The 20,433-nt window shown below is 45.8% G+C and overlaps 1 protein-coding gene across 2 annotated transcripts in view; it reads left to right on the top strand.

Annotated features, from left to right (window-relative positions):
• Nucleotides 1-20,433, top strand: part of PRR29 (proline rich 29) — a 566,376-nt gene that overhangs the window by 451,893 nt on the left and 94,050 nt on the right. The gene's annotated exons all lie outside the window — the stretch shown is intronic.

Raw genomic sequence — 20,433 nt, 5'->3', positions numbered from 1 at the left:
ACCAAAGGACATGAAATTAATTCTTGGGTGGGCGAGCAACCCAGAGACAAACGACCCTGCTCGCATAAACAGGTCATTTTTGATGACCTCCTTCTTCCAAATTCCAGCCCTTAGGAACCTTTCATCTAAAGATCTAGACTGGGTCAAATTGGCAACCCACAACAATCATAGAGCCCTATGCAGAGTCCAATCACAGATTATTACTAAAATGCTGTTGGACTTTGCTGAGGACTTCCATTCCATCGTTCTCACTCCATGCCTATTTCCGGACATGGATAGTGCATGGGCCTACCTTGATTGGGTAGCTCCCATTTTGCCAGTTTGTCCAGTGGGGCTGGGTACTGATTCATCTGACTCTCAGGTTACGCAACTAGCACTCCAACTAGCATCGCTAACCCAAGCATTGAGCGGGCTAGCTTGGCTGGAACCCCTGATAAAAACAGCTGCAGCTATCAAAGGGCCCACTCCAGGCTCATAACTGGCCATCCTGACTATTGCATCCTGGAATTGTTGTGGCCTGGGCAATTTGGTTGCATGGCACAAGCGGGTTGCCCATGATCAGAAACCCGACATCTTATTTTTGCAGGAAACGATGAGCCTATCTGAGCTTACTCTCGATGGGTACTCCAGTTTTTCGGTGCCAGCTAGTCGCATTCTTACAGGCCGTCCTTCGGGCGGCACTGCTGTCCTTATTAAAAATGGTCTCAAAGCAGTGGCTTCTATTCTTGATACTTCAAAATCTTGCGTTTTAGTGGAGTTGTCGTTTGAACCCGCCGCGGCCGTCCCTTTGCTTCTAATGTCGCTGTATTGGAATCCCAAGTCTGTTTCCTTTCCCCTGCTCGTGGATGATCTCGATAGGATGTTGGGGCACGCTTCAATCTCGTGTCCCCACCATGAAATTGTGATTGGAGGTGACTTAAACTCATACCTCCAGTTCTTTCACTCACTACGATCTTCTCTTTCTTTTTCTCTTTATGCCCACCAAGCTGTTCATAGAGGGTACCTTTTGCTAAGTTTTTTCGAAAAATGGGGTATCTACCCAACTCAATTTGCACCTAACTCCCGACACATCTCATGGTCACGGGGCAAGTTCTCATCCCTTATCGACTACGTCCTTGCATCCAAAGTGTGTTCCGGGCTGCTTGAACCAGTCACAATTCTAGACTTGGGTCTGAGCGACCACCATATGCTGTGCTCAACACTCCATATGGGGTGTGAGGTCTTCAGCCCTTCACCCCCTGTTTCTTTGGCGGTTCCCGACAGAAACACCATCTCTGTCAATTGGAAGCCGTCCGTGTGTAGGAAATTGGTGTTCCTGGTGAATAGAGATCTCATACCAACCCATGACGACCTTATGTCGTTGGGGAATATTAAAAAAATCAACGAAAGGAACATCAATATGATTCAGCATCACCTACTATCCTTGGTGAAGGACGCCTCGGTTAAAGACCGCCCTTTGGATGCCAATCCAAACTTGATCCAGATAGCAATATTAAAAAAGCAAAAAAATCGGGAACTAGCTACTCTAAGAAAAAGGGCCCTTAGTCCTTTCACCTACCATCGTGAAAAAAACTATATTATTGGGTGCTTTAAGCATCAGACCAAGTCTCTTTTTCAGGCTGCCTTCACTCTCGCGAATCAAGATATGATCAGTTTGCTCTGCAAAAAAAAAAACTCGAGAGATATGGGCAATCTTAAGAAACCCTTCAGGTAAGGTGGATACTCGATCTGTGGCGATCATTTCGGGCTCTGAATGGGAGAAGTATTTCTCGCAAAAATTTGCGTTGCCTACTATCTACGCCACAATTGAGAGTACAGACTTGTGTTTGCCTATGCCGCGAGTCTGTCCTTGGGCCTTAAAAGATATCATATGGGCTATTTCCCTATTGAAGTTCTCCAAAGCAGCCGGCCCTGATGGGCTTCCTCCTTGCGTTCTAAAAGACGACCCTCATTTTTGGGCTAGTTTCCTTCTTCCCTGCTACCAGCTGATCTATATAACTGGCAAGATTCCGGAATCATGGTTGACCGCCATAATCATTCCAATACATAAAAAGGGTGTGTTAAACAACCCAATAAACTTTAGGCCTATTGCCCTTATAGACACTGCTGCAAAAATTTTTGCACGTTTGCTTCTCTCAGAATTGGAAGGCTGTATACTTGAGCTAAAAATTCTCTCCAAAGCACAGGTCGGTTTCCGCAGAGCAATGGGCACCCAATTAAACGCTACGATCTTAGCCCATCTTCTTCGGAATACACATACCAAAGCCAATGGAACCATATATACGGCAGCCTTGGACCTGTCGGCTGCATTTGATAATGTACTTCGTACCCGGCTCTGGCAAAAGATGCTGGCTTACGGCATACCATCTCCACTAGTTGCATTAATTGCAGCACTACACCAGCAGACATCATACCGAGTCCGCATTAATGCGGAAGGGCTATTGACTGACAATATACCCACGTATATAGGCGTCAAACAGGGCTGCAACTTGGCAGCGGTCCTGTTCAATCTTTACCTTGCCGACATCGATAAGATCTGGCAAGGTTCTAACTCCTTCCCGGTTAGATTGGGTTCTATGCGGCTTCATTGGCTAGCATTTGCCGACGACATTATATTATTTGATAGAGTGCCGTTTGGACTCCAAAATAAATTAAATCTGTTTGGAGAATATTGTAAGCTCAATAACATGACTATTAATTCACTCAAATCACATATATTGGTTTTTACTGCTAAAAAAAAGCTTCCAAGATTCAATTTTACAATAAATGCTCAGTTGATTTTGAGAAAAGAGGAGATTAAGTACTTGGGCTACTACCTATCGAATGGGATGTCAGTTAACAAGTGGCGCTCAGTGTTGATTGCAAAGTTTAACCCCCTTCTGGCTCAAATGAGAATTATTTTCATCAAATATTGTCGTTACTCTCTTTTGCCTCTGATACAATTCTATACTATGAAGATAGAGCCCATCCTTCTTTATGCAGTAGATATCTGCCTTTTGAACTTGGGGCCCCTCTTAAACATCTTACAGGGCAGACTTTGGAAGAACATATTGGGGCTACCTGGATACCTACCCAACGCCATAATTATTCATGAATTGGGTCTATATCCATTAGAAGACAGATTTATTTGGCGGACGGTATCTGCATTTTCCAAAATGATTTCCCCTCCCCCAAACTCACTTTATGAGGATTTTCAGGAAATGTTAGCCGGATCGTGTCCAATCTCACTCACCATTGTGAAAGACAAAATACAAGCGATTTTAACTTCCTTGAATATGACGCAGGATGATCTGGTAAATACCCCTGCCAAAGTTAAAAGGCGCTTTTTCAAAAATTCTTGGGCTCACAATTGTGACCGGATTGGAAGCTACTCTTCCTTTATTGTATATGCCACTTTTAGACATGCAGTTGCACCTCGGCTGCCATATATCCTGTCTTTCCCAGACAAAGGAGCAAGAAGGTACTACATGCGCTTCCGCATGGATCTTATCCAGACGGGTTCTCGCATTAGAAATTGGAATGGCTATAGGGCCTTGGCAAAATGGGAGGGATGCAGATTCTGCCTAAATACATCTGAGCCTGAAACCCTGGCACATCTTTTCATGCATTGTAATTTCTTTCTTATGCATAGACAACGTTGCTTGGCCGCATATCTCACTTCGTTCTCTCTGTTTGAACGTCATCTGGTATGGCTAAGATGTATGCAGGGAAATTCTAACTCCATCATACTAGCAACCGTTAGATTGGTTACAATAATAGAAGAACAATTGTTGTTACTTAATCGGACCTTTTGGAAAGGGTAAATCTGCAAATCTCTGAGATGTTGTTGATAGATGACTATTGCCATCTGCCAACTGGTTGTGGCAAGATCTAAATTGGTGGAGGCTTGCGATGCCCCACTATCACTATTACGCTAGGTGGGTGAGGTTAGGTTAGGTTAGGTTTGATACCTGGTATCGTAGTCCTCCACTGTGATTTCTGTGATTTCTGTGATTTCTGTGATTTCTGTGATTTTGGTGATGTTATGATTATGTGACCCTGTGATTTTGTGACTCAGTGATTTCGGGAATTCATGTTGATGCATTAGGAAATGTTTTAACGTTCTAATGATTTTAGCATTGTTTGGTTTGCAATCCTTAGTTTTATTATGCTTGTTTTATGAGAGTTTATATGTTTTATACGTGTTTTGTACAATTTGTAAAGGTGTAAATTAATTTTTGCTACCAAAACAAATAAATAATAAAAAAATAAAAAAATTAAAAAAAAAGATACAATGCTTTTATCCCCGCAGGCGGCGATGCAGTGTGAAGAAATCCAGAATTCACAGAGTGCCGGTGAGTATTGACAATGTTTTTATCTTTGCAGGCGGAGGTGCAGAGTGCCGAAAATGACCGCAGCCGATGGATCAGGTGAGTAGCACTGCGAGTTAAAGCTGCCTTGCTAACCTGCTGTTTCTTGTCTCTGCAGGTGCTGCTCTCGACTGGATGCGGGAATGGTGAGTATGCTTCTTGCAGATTCAGGATGCAGGAATGGTGAGTATGATTCTTGCAGATTCAGGATCGTAAGAAGAAAGGCTGGAACAGACTCGGTGAGCGTTCTGCTGCAGATGCAGAATAACGCGAAGCACGTTTCGTCTATCGGGTGTGGTTTAAATAGCCTTGGAGTGATGAGACGTCTTCCTCCACGGCCCCGCCTGGGTAAGAAAAGAGTTCCAGTTCCAGAAGCTTTCCAGTGCTGAATCCAGGGAGTGGAGCTTGCCCCACCCAGGTAAGAAAGTAGTTCCTGTTCACAGAGGACTTCTAATAGGCTGGTAAGTTAGCAGCATGGTCTGCTGCAGGTAAGTCCACCCAAGCATCTGCACAAATATTATGAGCCCGGCGCTTGCAGTGCCGGGACCGATGATTCTGATGAGCCTGGTGCCACCGGCGCCAGGACAAGGTCCAAAAGGTTCCCGTGGGGACCGGCTGGTGCCTAGGATTAGGGTTAGGGGCCTGCTTCCAAGGACGTTGGGCTGGTCCTGGCTCCTTGGAAGCAGTGATCATGACAGTATTCTATTTCCCCAAATTATTGTTAAGGTACCCTTTTGGATCTTGCTGAGTAGCAGAATGGGTAAAGGAATGGGACAAACCCGTAAACTGGGCTCCCCCAAAATACTTTTAATTGCTAACTTGGGTTGAATTTATTCTTGGGATATTTTTATGCTGGGATGTTTGTTTTTCAAAGGCCCAGGACAGGTAGTGACATCAACAGGCCTTCATGCCTTCCATCATCTACTTCCATTTGGAATCTCAATCAGCTTTTGTCCTATCAAGCAGACTAACTTGCTTTTCAGCTTTCCCAAAATGTACTCTGCTTCCTATGTGTTTGACTTGAAATACCCAGCAAACCCTACCCATTCAGCATCATTTGGGATGGTGTTTTTGGATTGGAGAGATCCTCTGATCGGTTTCCTTCATATATGTATGAACATGTGATATTAATAAGAATTATATTTTCCGATTCGTAAGAATATTCTGAATTCAGAGACACCCTGTATTTGTTAGTACATGCATAACAGTTATACAAACATATGAATTCATTCATAAATCATACATTGTAATGTATCTACCTTACAAGGATGGTATAGGTGCGTTTCCACTGAATCTAAATCAGTCTTTGTTTTTTAAATTGAACAAATGGTTCTGATGTTACAACTAAAAATGTCTCTGCCCCTTCCCTGTCCACGTCTTTCTAAATGTCTCATCTCCCATTCCTGTGGCCCCTCTTTCCCTTTCTCTGGCTGATTCCCTCCAGCCAGTCTCCTCCTGTTTTCCATTCAGCTTCCTCCATCCTTTCCTTCCTCCATCATGCTCATGCATAGCGCCTCCACTTCCTCCATCTGGCCACTCCCTTCTAACAACACCAAGCCCTTATATATAGCCTTTTCCCCTATCCGCGGACCTCATATGTGCAACTATGCCAAGGTGTGTAAACTCCTACATGTGAGAATGAATGAGTGCGGTTTTCATGCTGCCAGGCTATTGTAGTCATCATTTATATAGCACCAATTGTCCCATTTGTATGGCCTCAGTGTACTTTGTGGTGGACGACCTTGGGGTCCAGGTCCAGGTATGGGAAAACGCTCAAAGAGTAGACTTTAAGATGTGTGTGTGCAATCTGCTGAATTTAGAATTTAGGAGGGCTAGGTAGGCTCCAGTAAGAACCCAAGAGATCAAGTATGTTGGTGGGTGCTGTTAGTGGTCAAGAGCGAGCACTAGTGCAGTAGACTCAATGTGTGCCCAGCTAGATTGAATTTGCTGTTGCTTGTCCCTATATACTAATGGCAGCGATGTTGAGGCACTGATGGGGTTTCACTGTGATAAGTTAAGTGACCAGCTAGACCGAATTTGACATAGACGTAGCTGCATTCTTGAGTGCAGGGATGGAGAGCTGTGACTGTGGCAGGTGTCCACAGACGTGGTACACTTATACATACCTTAAACTCAGACAGAGTTTATCTACAATGTCGCTTTGTATGATTTTGTTTCTGCCACTGTGGTCCCGTTACCACTAAGTCTCCCGAGGTGATAGGCTGGTCGTCCGGTGCATCTTCTAGTGAGGGTTGGAATGCTGCCATTGGGAAGGACCGGGCTGGTTTGATGATTCTAGGGATTCTTTGAGTGCAATAGACAAATTAATTATGCATAGCTACTATGCCTCTTCCATGTACTAAGGTTAACCAGGTAAACTAGCAAGCACGATGGCAGTGGATACTTGCGTGTAACCACTGTGTGTTTAAGCGGCTAGCCTGAGCAGTTATATGTGCAAAGGGGTAGCTAGCAAGTAAACTGGAGCATCATGGGTGGGCTGAAACCTTGTAGGCGTAATGCTTTGAGTGGTACCACATGTGTAAGTTAGATGCAGTTCCAGGCCACCCACATATCTTGCTCCTACCCTACGACATGGCCTTTGCCAGTATTGTATGGGTCTCACCTATGACCTATGATATTTTATTCCATTCCCAAAAGAAGCAACCATCTAAATGCGTGGATTTTATGCCCCCCATGATCATATTAGTGCATCACCATTCCTACCCCAAAAACATCTACATGCATACCATGTCCTATACTCCAAGTTAAACTGGCACTCTTCCTCTCTACCGCCATTGAACCTGTGAATCGAGCATTTTGAGTGCTTAGGTTAGTCCCTTTGATAATTAGATAAGGCAATCCATCTAAGTGCATAACATGTCCTATCCCCAAATCAAACTAGGTGTTCTTCAATTGGTTCCTCTAGTGATCCGTCTAATTGAGCATTCTGTGCCTTTATGGCAAGCAACCTTTGATATTAGATAGGGAGGGTCTGTCGGTGCAGGGCCTCCAAGTCTTCGGCAGAGGTCGGAATTTGGATGTGGCCCTAGTGCAGTTTTCAGGCCTCATCTGCTGTCCAGACACTTTTCAGTGGCAGCGTTCAAGGTACTATCAGATTTTGAGACGAATCGAGAGAATTCCTCCTTTCTCCCCACGGGGGAGCCTCCCCCTTTGAGGCTAGGAAGGGGAACCAACTTTGAAGACCCTCGCTAGGGGATTGGGCAAGTGGGACCTCTCTGGGAGAGACTCCCCTTACCGGACAAAGACTCCCATTCCGCTGAGGAACTACCCCTGTCATACCCCGGGATGGCATGAATGGCACTGTCCTATGTGCAAAACCATACTAAATTCCAAGACTTTTCTAAAGAGAAAGCAAACTTGTACCATGATAAGCAAGAGCGAGAATCTACCACTTTAAAGGAAAACCTCCAATTAACTGTGATGCAGAGGTTGATGAAAGAGTACATGCCGAATAAAGGCGAGTGAGAGGCACACGTACGCAGGCAGGGGTGGCCCCCTGGCAGTGTAAAACCTGAAGGTGGAGAAGCTAGAGAGATCCACAGGGCCTGCAAAGTTGAGAACTGCTCTGAACGTGAGAAGTAAATGCTAGAGAGCCAGCAGGTACACATCCTAAGAAGCCAAGGAAACAGGAAACCAATACCTGGTGGTGGCGTGACCACGAGAAAGTCTTGGTGGGCAGGTGGCCCACATAATGATGACAATACTACAACGCTGAAGAGTCTGCTAATGGTCCCTAGTAAGAGCGAACCGAGAGGCAAACAGAAGGTAATAGAAGGTCCCAGGCAACCACCGACCTCTCAGATGTTCCCTGCAATATTGGATGTAACGGGGAGAATGGGAGGACTGGGGGGGCTGCCAAGGACTCGTTATATAATCCATGAGACTCATCCCAGAATAAATGACAAAACATTAAAACAAAAAAGATTAACTGTATTATTGAAAGCAAAATCCATACCGCAACTTACACTGAGAGCGAGAGAGAGATCAGTAACAGTTGGGAAACACTACCCTAAGAAGAGCAGAATGTACCCCATCATTCAAGAAGCACAGAGCGGATGATTTCAGAGTGATACTATGAAACAAAGACAAGGGAAGTCTATAGGATGAAAGAGACACAAGAGACACGAAAGCAGAAAAGTATGAACTATAATTACACTGGAAGCAAAGTACACATAGGAAGTAGTACTTCACAACGACTTCAGCTTAAGCCTACTCGCAACACTTGCCGTAGGGTCCCCGCTAGCCTGTGCTATCTCACATGCCTGTACTTATTGCTTTTTGTACATCGACCACTATTACCAAGTGATCGCTGCCTGGCACTTGACAGTTGCATGCAACATATTCCCTAGCACTTCCAATTGTGGCACCACTAAGCACCCCCCACTTCCCCTCTCTCTGCACTTGCATGTCCTGCATGCTCATAAGGCCTAGTAGGTCTACCTCTTTCCTTCTTCATTGTTATTATAATTGCCTTTCATGCCCATGTTCGCTCCCCTTGCCCTGGGGGCGCTTTGAAACACAATTGACTTGCTCTATAAGCACCTTACAAATGCACACTAAGGAAACAAAATAAATAAACACTAGCCTAGGCCTCTTTACCTCGGTCAAAGGACACAATAAAGATCAAGAAGGGAAGTATGGAAAGTGATGCAGAAAGAGCAGGGGAAACACCAAAAGCCTTGTAAGAGTTTGAAGAATTGATAAAGAGGTGTCCAGAGACTATCTGAAAATTGTATATTAACAAGAAAGCAAAAGAAGACGAACACAAGAAGCAACAATCAGGAGAATGGAGCCATTCTCCTGACCTTAGTTTGTTAACAAAGCGGTATGGTCAGTTAGTATTAGTTTTGGACAGTGAACATATTCATTTGGACATTTCCTGATGACTGACGAGCACCTTAGTTATTTACATAGGTAGGGGAGTCCTGAATAGCGACAGGTAAAGAGACCTTTTTATTCTTTAATAAATATTTTTGGGAAATGTCATCATTGTGTCCACGTCGTCATTCTGACCCTCCACAGTATGCATGAAGGGAAGGAGGCGCAGTTTCCCTTGTTTGTGAGCGGAAAAGATGTTGGCACGAGTGGGCTCATGTGGACTGTTTGGTTGAGTTCCTCACAAATTCTGGGCACTTCTGAACCCTGTGATGATTGTGTACCAATAGCATGTGTTCCCACTATGCTACACCGGGCTTGGAGAGGGATAACAGCCACCGGATAAAGCCTGACCCATGGTGCAGTATCACATTGGAGAAATCGATTGTTCCTTGTTTATATTAGTGTGCTATGATATGGGCTGAGGGAACCCACATTTAAAAAAAATAAATCTGGGAAATCGACCCTTGTGTAAACTGCACGGTTAAAGCGCAAACGGGTAAAGTGACCACGGCCAAAACACGCACAACCGTTCACATTACAAGGACCCCTTCAAGGGCCGGTGCTATGTCACTGGGGTGTGGTGGGGCAAGCCAGGTGAACCTCTCTGCACTGGCCATGTGCCCTGATTACTCAAGCGGTGGAGCCACCCAGCTCTCATGGCTAACCCACCCTCCATGCTAAGTGCAAGGCAGAGACAGGAGACGCCTCCGAGGTGCCCGAAACTACGTTGGAGCTACATTGTGTGTGAGCTAATCCCAGAATGGAGCAGGAAGTACACAATTGTCGGGTTGGCCGTGCAACTAGGCCTGTGCATAAACAGAACACAGAGCTCTGACCCAAACGTGAATACGTGCCTCTGAGTGAAAGCAGTCTCAATGCATGTTGACAAATGGAGTGCCTGCAAGCTAACTCTTGTTTTGGTGCTGCAATCTGTGTCATGCCATGCCAACAAAAAAAAGCGTGTGTTGGCTGGTTTATCTGAAATACATTATTGTCAAAACGGGTGTTATATGAAGGTGCCATAGTTACGTAAACATGAGTGGGTAATAAGCACGCACGCTGGCCAAAAGATTGTGTCTAAACTGGTAGCGTGCTTATCAGTAGGATCACTCCTGGCAGCAACATTTTCTCATATTTTTAAACCTGCATCGACATGGAAACACTAAATACATGGTCCAGGACCCATAAATTATAATGCAAGATCGTACATGTATCCTGGATTGTCAGGTATGGTGCTACACCCTTTCAAGCAGTTTCGAAAATAACACCCTCTTAATTCTTAATTTTGCAAGAGATGCAAAAAAAAAGTGCAACATTAGAAATGGTTCAGACAGCATACAACAAGCACTGTCAAGAACAATGGTTTTGATGTTGTGCAAGTACATGTGTCTTGGGGAAAAGTGAAGTGCTATGGGGGAAGAAACACTAAAGAAAAGGATCAAAGGGGTGCAGTTGTCACCAAGATGCCTTTAGAAATGTGGTGCAAAGAACACTAGCGGCAAAGATAACACTGGGAGGCAGCCAATGGGAACACCTGGGGAAGGCAATCTTTAGAGTTGGGTGCCAAAGGGACCGTTAGAGTGGCATTCATGGCCGATACATGTCTGGCGGTGGCTTGTGTTTCCGTGCGGAGGGGACCTGGCCTAGCATTTTGGGCAGGGCTGTTCGCAATGGTGGCAGTAGCTGACTGATTTGCATATGGCTGGACCCCTTCTGCAATCACGCAGATGAGCCAAAAAACGGTGGTGTGGAAGGTTGCCCAGAGCAATGCCAGTGGTTCAGATTAAAAACCATCCACCCATCACTTGTTTGGTTTCATTGATGGAGAAACATGAGGAATCATTTTAACATTTTCCTCCAACCCCATTTGTGTTTGCCTCCTATTTTAAAGTACCCCATAACATTTTTTTTTTACAAACAACGCAACTCCGGGGGATATGTGTGTGTATCGGCCTATAGAGTTTTTTAGGTAAGGAGATAGGCCTAGTTTGCCCACACATACTGTCCCTCAGATTGCAGGACCCAATAGGTTTCCACCCTCTGATAAACATTTACAACTGACCCTATAAAAGCGAGCCGTTTTCACCATTGGCAGGGCGTACATCTCTTTTAAACACCATTCTGTCTATATAGTGCAAAACAAAAATCACAGTATGATCGTCTTCAGTGGTGTTTTTAAACATCAGATAGCGGCAGGACACCCGGAAAACTTAAAAAAATAAAATAATCAGAACAGGGATGAAATAGCTAAAGTTCAGAAATCTTTGACAAGCACAACTTCGCTTTTGTTTTTTTGGTACATTATAATAATTATGACAACAGAGTTGCTTTATTGTGACATGTTATTGAAATGCGTGCTTCAGTTTGGTTCTCTCTTTACTAATAGTGCCTTTGAATTTCGGTATTTGGTTGCTTCTTGGGTGAGATCGCTTTACTCATACAGATGTGTTCACCTCTTCGGAGTGTTTGTTACAGCCTCTGGCCACTTGCAAAATGTCTGCACCATGCAACTGTTCCCAGGGGATCGGGTTGCTGTCACCCCAACGGCTGGAGGAGGGCAGGTGGGCTGGCAAAGGCGTTACTACTTTGGCGTCACCAAAGAAACCCACTCGGGCACACTTTAAGATGCTTCCAGGGTGTTTGCCTGGAATTATGCAGATGTAGTCCTGGATGGAATCACTAAACTTTCCATGATTAAGGTACTTTTGAAGTTGGCGCTAGCACCGTCCCTCCCTCTATATCGTCTCCCTTGCGTTTCCCCAGCCCTTGCACAGGCTTCTGTAACTCCAGTCAGTTCCAGGGCTCGGTAACCACTACGGTCTTGTGCTTAGGCTGTGGCTGCATTGATTTCTCTGAGACGTTGGCTCTCTGACTCCCTGGGGGTTTCTAACTTGACCTGCTCTAGCCCCGCTTGGTGTTCAGTAGTGGGGTTGGGACAGTCCCTTGCTCTTACTCGGTTAGGATCCCCTAGGGCAATCTGCTCTGCCTTCCTCCTCTGTCCAACTGTAGGCATGGGAAGGAACTAGCACTGCGATATTGTGTGAGCTACACATTTTTGTGTATCCGTGTGAGTGACGCATGCAGTGCTGGTCTTGCTGTGCCTGTTATGTTTCTGACAGTAACTAGCTCTGCTGCTTCCAATCCTATGCTACATCGGTTGTGTGGGGAGGAGGGGTTGTGGGGCTATGAAGGAAGGGGGTGCATTTTCTGCAAATTGAGTTCTTCTGTATTGGAAATGGAGGTTTTTCACTGCTTCTACCTTTGCGAGGTTACACTTCTGCTGTCAAGGTACCTGTTGTGTATGTTTTTTACTGACCTGTTTCAGTCCATTCTTTACCTGTTTCAAGTGTGTTATGAGCTAAGCTTGCACTGCGACTGAGTGTATAGAGTGAAATTCAGGCAGAGAGAAAACTCTGAAGCATGTATGCAAGAAACTAAAAAAGGCCCTTCCGCTTTTGGTCACCCTTTTATTTTTCAGAGTCAGTTTCAGATCAGGTTCAGAGTCAGTTTCAGATCCGTTGATTGTACAGTTCAAGGGGTTGTGGGTGAGAGCTTAGCACTTTGGCAGTCTGGGCTACAGACATCAAGGAATGTATGGAGGTTGAAGGTTGATTTCACTGAAGTTCAGACAAGGTTTAAGGACCCATCTGTTTCACGGAGCCTGTGGTTATTAATTACTCGCCTTCTTACTTGGGCCCATCGCTAGCTGAGTTGAGAAACTAACTGCCCAATTCAGAGAATTATCTGCTTGTAAAAAGGGGGAATTGTGCGCGAAAATGTGCGCAAGCGTCCTAATTGCCGATTCATGGAACACAATGTATGGGGCTTACGGAGACTTGCGAGGAATCCGCGCGGGTCCAACACGTCACTGCAACACTAGGAACACCTTGCGCGAGACTCCCAGCCAAGGGGCGTACCGTCTTGCGCAGTCACCTAAAAAGGGGGTGGAACACGTCGAATGGGGAACAACAAGCGTAAATGTGGGCGTTACATGGAAAGTACCACAGTAAGATACTTGCAACGCCCATATGCGTGCTAATAACATGTATTCATGGAATCAAACAGGGCTCACCGGTGTGCTGCAGAAGACACGCTAATCCGGAAACACGTTCGCCAAGCAAAAGATGGTGTAAGCGTCACCGCGCACAAGTAGAATGCATAAATAGACACGCAAAACTCAAACGCGTGTATACAGCTACGATGAATGTGCCATTTATCGCAGCAGTGATCGTGGGATACGACAGGAGGAGGAGGATAGCCAGGACACAGATTTTTTTACCCAGAACCAGCTTTTTGGGGATACCTGATGACCAGGTCTATGGCAGGTATAGGTTCCCACCTCATATAATCGTAGACCTGGTCAGGGGATGGGAAGATGACCTCACATCGCCGACCATGTGCTCCCAAGCACTGAGCCCCTTGGAAAAGGTGCTCAATGTACTGAATTTTTTTGGCCACTGGGTCATTTCAGTGGACAACTGCATTAGTGGGGGGGGTGTTTCACAGGCCACGCAGTCACGCTGCCTACACCAGGTGTTGGCAATCATGATTGCACGACCCTCAGTCCGCAGGCACATATACATGCCCAGAACACCCGCAGAAAGGCAGGCCGTGGTCCACGACGTTATCGCGGTGGCACACTTACCTAAAGTGCTTGGTGCCATTGATTGCACAAATGGGGCCCTACGTCCACCTAGGGCCACTGAGCACATCTATTGGAATCGCAAGCACTGGCATTCCATTAACGTGCAAGTTGTATGTGATGCCAAGGGAATCATTACCTTTGTATAAGCTAACTATCCAGGGTCCACCCATGATAGCTTCATATACAGAATGTCACCTCCACACCGGACCCTGGAAGCTGGGAGGCATGGCAACACATGGCTCATTGGTGAGTACAAATGGCCCTCAAAATTCTTGTGTGCCTCACACAGACTAAACCACACCAGTGACAAACCATTTCACCTCCAAAGGGGACAGTGCCTACCCACTCAGCACCTACATGATGATGCCAATACGGAACACCACCACACCACCCCAGGTAAGGTACAACGCAGCACATATTGCAACTCAGGGCATAGTGGAGCATACATTCGGAGTACTAAAATCACACTTTCGCTGCCTTGACCACTCAGGTGGTGTGCTCCTATATGCACCACCAGTAGTGTCAGGATCATTGTGGCAGCATATGTCCTGCACAACGTTGAAAAACGGCAGGGCGAACCAGTGGACATGGTGGTGCCCCCACATCTCTAACCACATGCACAAGAGGTACACACTGTCACAGTAGTGAACAATTCGCATGGGACCCAAAACAAATCTGATGTCCTCGCGTCCGTCCGCCACGAAATACATGTACATTATAATGTTGTCCTACGCACACCTTTAACCCGATACTGAATGTCAACACGGCCAACGTTCAGCACGTGTCACATAACTTATGCGCTTAGGGCCTTTCCTCTAATTGCACGCTAACGTGCTGTTTCCACACATGCAGAGTCACTCTGTTTCCAGCTCGCTACGTGAGTAACACGTAAGACCCACTCTCCTGCCTACCAGCCAATTTACCTGCCTACAACTGCCCTGACCTGCCTCCTACAAGCCATCTGCTGCTGCCTGCCTACTGTGTGCCTGCTGCCCACATGCCCTGCATTTTTGTGCCTGCTCATCAGCCATTGCCAGTTATCATGTCATGGTGACCACCTCTACTGATCCTGAAGACTCCCGACTGCCATACCACCAATCCACAGCCCAGGATCTCCTTGCCCATCCACACCTGCCTCGGTGGTTGCCATGTCTGACACAACACCATCTGAGGCAAGTGGCATCCCCCCGGAATATAGGCAGAGGGCTGTCCGGTTCTCACTCAGGGAAGTTGGCCTCCTGATGGAGCTAGTCCTCAGGCATCATGATGCCCTCTTCCCCGGACCATCGCAAGTCGGCAATGAAGGACGGAGGAAGATCTGGGTGGACATCGTGGGTGCCATTCACGCAGAGTGGGTGGCACCCTGTGACTAGCAACATGTCCATAAGCGCTGGGAAGACTTCAAATCCGAGAACCTCAACAAGGCCCGGCAGCTCATCAGGGCTGGTGATGACCGAAGCAGGCGCTGGGGCCGGTTGACCACCGATGAGCTGCGGGTCCTGGAGTGCTACAACACAGTTCTGCATGCCCAGGTCTTGGAGTTGGTGCTCCATCTGGAATCCACTGATAAGTGTCCATGTGTTCTTGTCCACCATAGTGCATGTGCATGTTGACGTGTGATTGGAGTGTGCACCTTGGCCTCATGTCTGGCATGCCTCCTGTACAGATGTCTGTGTGCATGTCACAGCTGCATGTGAGTCCATTGAAGCGTGTGCCACATCAATGGTGTCTGTGTTGAAATTCGAGATGTGCGCCAGCATGTAACGACGTGCACATGTTTGCATCCCTGAGTCTGGACTGGGGCATGCCAGAGGTGTGACACATGGGTGCTTTGGGCAACATCATGGACATGGATGGTGTACATGTGCATTTGTCTGAGTAGTGAGTGTGTGACTGGACAATACTCCGTGATGTATGTTACTTGAGCTTTTGATTGTGTGATTGCCTCGTGCTGCCAATTTGACCCCGAGTGCACTCTGACGTGATAGCTCCATGGCCTGCCTCATGACTGTCAGGTGATGTGTGTAAATGAGATGTCTATTTCCCATGATGTGTGCAAGCCTAATGCACAATTCTGATTAGTTGGCAGTGCCTTGTCCAAGGATGTGAATGTCTGTTGTGAATGTCAGACATGATTGTGCATGTGTGTGAATAGCACTTCCCTGTGTGTAGTGGATGGTGATGATGGTTGAGACCTTTGACAGTGCCACTGATGTACATTTGCATTGCGCCAAACACACTTATGTTCAGTAATCTGTTTGTGTTCTATGTTTCCCGATCCACAGCGACGATGGAAGAAGAGGGCGGAGAAGGTGCTGTGAAGCATGGCAGCAGGGGTGCCTCCAACAGGCGTAGACGCAGGGCCCAGTCATCCTCCCAGGTAATGTCTTCTGGGAGCGAGGATACTGGTGCCGCATTAGAGTTAATGGATGCAGCTTCTGAGGGTACTCCCAAGAGGGCGAAGGTAGTGGAGGACTCCTCAGTAGTGGGAGACATAGGTGAGCCTGCACAGGGGATAGACACTGCAGAAGTACGTGGGGAGGCATCCAGGGTGGCGGAGGAGGGAGAGGAGTCGCCGCATCAACCGGGTCCATAGGGCCCGGCACAGGTGATGACGTAGGTGTAACTGCTTCAGTCCAGGGTAAGGGGCCGGAGGCAGTGCAGGCTGCTGTGGAAGTCCCTGTGCCTAATCCTGTCCCTGGTACTGCAACTGCAGCAGTTTGCACCTGCAGGCATGCCCCAGGTCTCACCCGTCTGCAGTTGGCGGTCGTTTCAACCCAGACAGAAAGGCCAATGCATGCGGATGTCGCTGTGGAATATTTTTATCCACGCCAATGTGCCACACTGCACCCCTTCGCCAATGGGGAAAGGAAACTGCCAAAAATTGAGTCAATAACCCCTGTGCGCACCAAATCTGCAAAATTGCACATGGTTCACAAACCACAAAAGAGCTAGCTGCACACCCTGCCACACACACAGGCAAAGTTGTCATCAAACAAGGCCATAGAAGGGCCTAATCCGAAAATGCCCTCAAAAATTCAGTCATTTTCCCAGAGAATTATGGAAAGGAAAGTATGCTGAAATTATGGATTCTCCAGGCAGTCAGAGGAATCCAGGCCTCCCTGCCTGGCAGCTGCTTAAGGAAATTAGCTGTCAAACCCATCTAAAGGTGTTTCTTTTTCTGGAAGAAATTGCAAAATCCACTATTTAAATCATGTTTGTGAAGGGCTAATTCTTTTAAAAGGTTTATATCCTTAATAAACTGTGCTTATATTTTATATGTGAAATTAAACAACTTTAATGTCAAGGAGCCCAGTCTGGGGCCAATCCACTATTTAATTCTGATCTGACAGCCTGGCCTGGGAAAATGTACATCTCCGCTTGACACTCCTTGAGAACAGGAAGGCGAATGGCTGCTAATGGATCCCGCATAATGCCAATAAGCAAAACAATGGGGCCGCATTAGACATTCGTCTTCTGGCTGACCAAAGAGCAAAGGACAAGCTGAGCATTGACCTCTGCAAGGAGGGGCAGGACGTAGAGGAGGTTTCTCAGTGAACTTCAAAGGACTGGACAGCTGCTGCCTGAAAGGGGGAGGTTACAAAGGAGGGCTTTGATGTGAAATCCTTATTTTTGATTAAAGTTTAAAACTATTTAAGTGAGCATTCTAAAGAGGGATACATCTGAAATTTGGTAGACGTTAAACTGAAGACATTGAAGACATTGAGGAAATTCGTACCATTTAAGATACCAAAGTTATGAAAGGTTTCTGATTGTTGCAAAACTAATGTTGCAAACTTACGATTGTATGCACATGATCCACTGATAAGCGCCTAGAGATGTACCAAATTAGAAATTATTAATCCTAACTATTATGGGTAATTGATAAAAATCTGTAGAATGACCAAGACAGCTCGTACAAAGATGGGAAGTGAATGTAAATGTAGAAAATCGATATAAAATGTGTCCAATTTTATTAGGGTACACAATGTTAGAAATTTACATTCATGCAAAAGTATGTTTTGGTAAAAATCCATGTGGGAGTTCCTACATCCTGCTCTGTTCAGACTGCCAACCAAAACAAAGCACAGGCATGTAGCCACTTTCAACCATGGGGGTGTGTTTTGAAGTTCTGCCCATGCCATAAACTTTGTAATGGACAAATATAGGAGATGCACTATAAATAGACAGACTGCTTCCAGAACACACTGCTTCCAGAACCCATCCAGATGCCCACGCAGCACCTTATTCCAGAACTCTTCATCTTGTAGCTGACTCCAGAATCCTTGAAAGATTCAGATTATTTATTTGCAGAATCCAGACTCTAGCATTGCTGAAACTCTTGCTAGCTTGACCCAATTTCAAACATCCAAAACGTAAAAGAATAATTCTGATTTAGCTTGGCTTGCTACCATTAAGGCTTGCCTGCTGAAACTTGCATCCTGTAATCTGCCGTGTCCAGCGACCAGAAGGGCCCATCCAAATCCAGTCTGAGGTGCAGTCCAAGATTGACCAGAACCGCCTTGCTGATCCAATCACGCTACAGGTGGCATGCTGCCGGTAGACCTGATCCAATTCATTGACCAGAGCTGACGGTCCATTTTAATAACTTCTTCTGTAAATATAAATGGGAAGGACAGTGACCCATAGTATATCTGCATTGTATTATCCCTGTCTCAACCCATCCCATTTTTAATTCAGAACCCTAGTATTGTTAGAATCTTTCTTGCGCTGCCTTTTCTCTCATCTGTGTACAAAACCATAATTCCTTAGTGATTTTGAGTAACTAAAGTAAATCCCAGGAAGAAGTAGAGTATCCACAAAATGACGGGTTACGCTGGCCACGTGACTGTAAGATCCATGTTAGGCATTCTCTTTTTCATAGTCCTAATATAGTGTAATCAAACCCATCTGTCATTTTCAAAAGCGCATTTCTGTTTTCTTTTTCGCGCCTATTTTGTAAAAACGTCTCTCACTAAAACCTGTAACTCCTTCAGTTTCAACTCTCACTGATACCTAAGACACGTAGCTACATCCCCAACTAAAAACCGCATTGCGGAACAGTGTATTTGACATGTTTTTCTTCAATATCACATAGTACAATTTTGCTGCAAATTTGCAATTTTAGCCAAAGTACACGTGTCATTTCCCCATTTCAAAGTGCTTCTTCCATCCCATCCTGATCTCAAGTGTGTATTGTTGTTTATATGAAAGCACATGTGTGTTAGGACTTGTTTAGAGCTGATTCCTTAGAATTTCTATTCTTTTAAGCATTTTTGCACACTTTTGCAGTATTTCACAAAGCCATTTTTCACCTGTCATTTTTAAAAGAATCCATTTCCAAAAAAGGTTTTCTCTCTTGTTTGGGGGAGGGAAGATTGCATTTAACTTATAGACCTTGTATTTCATTCCTAAATACATTCTGATTACCTACATTGGTGTAGGATTGCTCGTTTGTATTCAAACAAAACTTTGCAGGGGGAGTATTAACCTAAACACTATCTGTGCCCAAAACAAAACTGTTCTTTTTCCTGTGTTCTATTCTGCAGCATCATAAATGAATTCAATTGCTTGACTTATATTTCTGAATTGTATTGTCACCGTTAGGTGATTTCTGCCCCATATACATATCTATATTAACTTATGTGTGATTTGAATATTAAATGAATAAATACATATTTACCTTCAAAGGTGATGGGGGAGTGTCATGTGGTGTGGCTGCCTGCAGGGTAGGGTTACGGGTGATGCTGGGGGTCCCATGTGGTGTGGGCTGCCTGCGTGGTGTGTTCGCAGCTGATGGCTGTTGGGGTCTGGCTGTCCTGTGAGGAGGTGTCTGCTTCCAAGGGAGTTGTGCATGTATCGTGTACGCGTGGGCCTTTCCACGTGATTTCGCTGGTGCGACCAGGGTATGCGATTATGCTGGGGTGCGGACGGGGTACGCGCTGGTCTTTCCACGCGATTTGGCTGGTGCGACCGGCGTACGCTCTGATTTTTCACGCAATTACAATGAGGGGGCTGTCTGCTGTCCCATGGATGGCGGAAGGCCTTGCACCGTAGTAGGCATTTCACTGGCTTTTTCCTGCGCACGGGGCGTGTGGGGGGCGTTACTGGCGCTGCTTTATGTTCAGTGCGCCATGGCTACTGATGCCTTGGAAAAGCCATGAATGTGTGCTACTCAATTGCTGGTTTGTGCCACGGCTGGCACACGTGTGGTGCACGCTCCTTCTTGGCGTGAGGCCCTTGCTCTACTTCTGCGCTGGATTCCATGAACTGGGCCCTAAGAGTCGACTGTAGTTCAGGCCTGCCCTAAAGATCTATGCGTTATATATGATTTTTGGTTCCAACTTTATTTTGTCTACCGTCTACGCCCCTTTGTACTCTTCAGCACTTTACAAGACAAGAAGAATAAAATAAACATAGCATATATTTAAATTGTGATCTTTTGTTAACTGGTAGCCACTGAATGGTGGAGGGGCCAGTGAGATTTGCTCATGGTGAACAAACACAATTGGGTGTCTTGGACTCTGTGCATTTTGGATA

The sequence above is a fragment of the Ambystoma mexicanum genome, chromosome 13, assembly GCF_040938575.1.
Source record: "Ambystoma mexicanum isolate Mex_15411 chromosome 13, UKY_AmexF1_1, whole genome shotgun sequence".
Classification (NCBI taxonomy): Eukaryota; Metazoa; Chordata; class Amphibia; order Caudata; family Ambystomatidae; genus Ambystoma; species Ambystoma mexicanum.
Note: the sequence above shows the minus strand (reverse complement) of the source record. Positions and strands in the feature narration are given on the sequence as shown.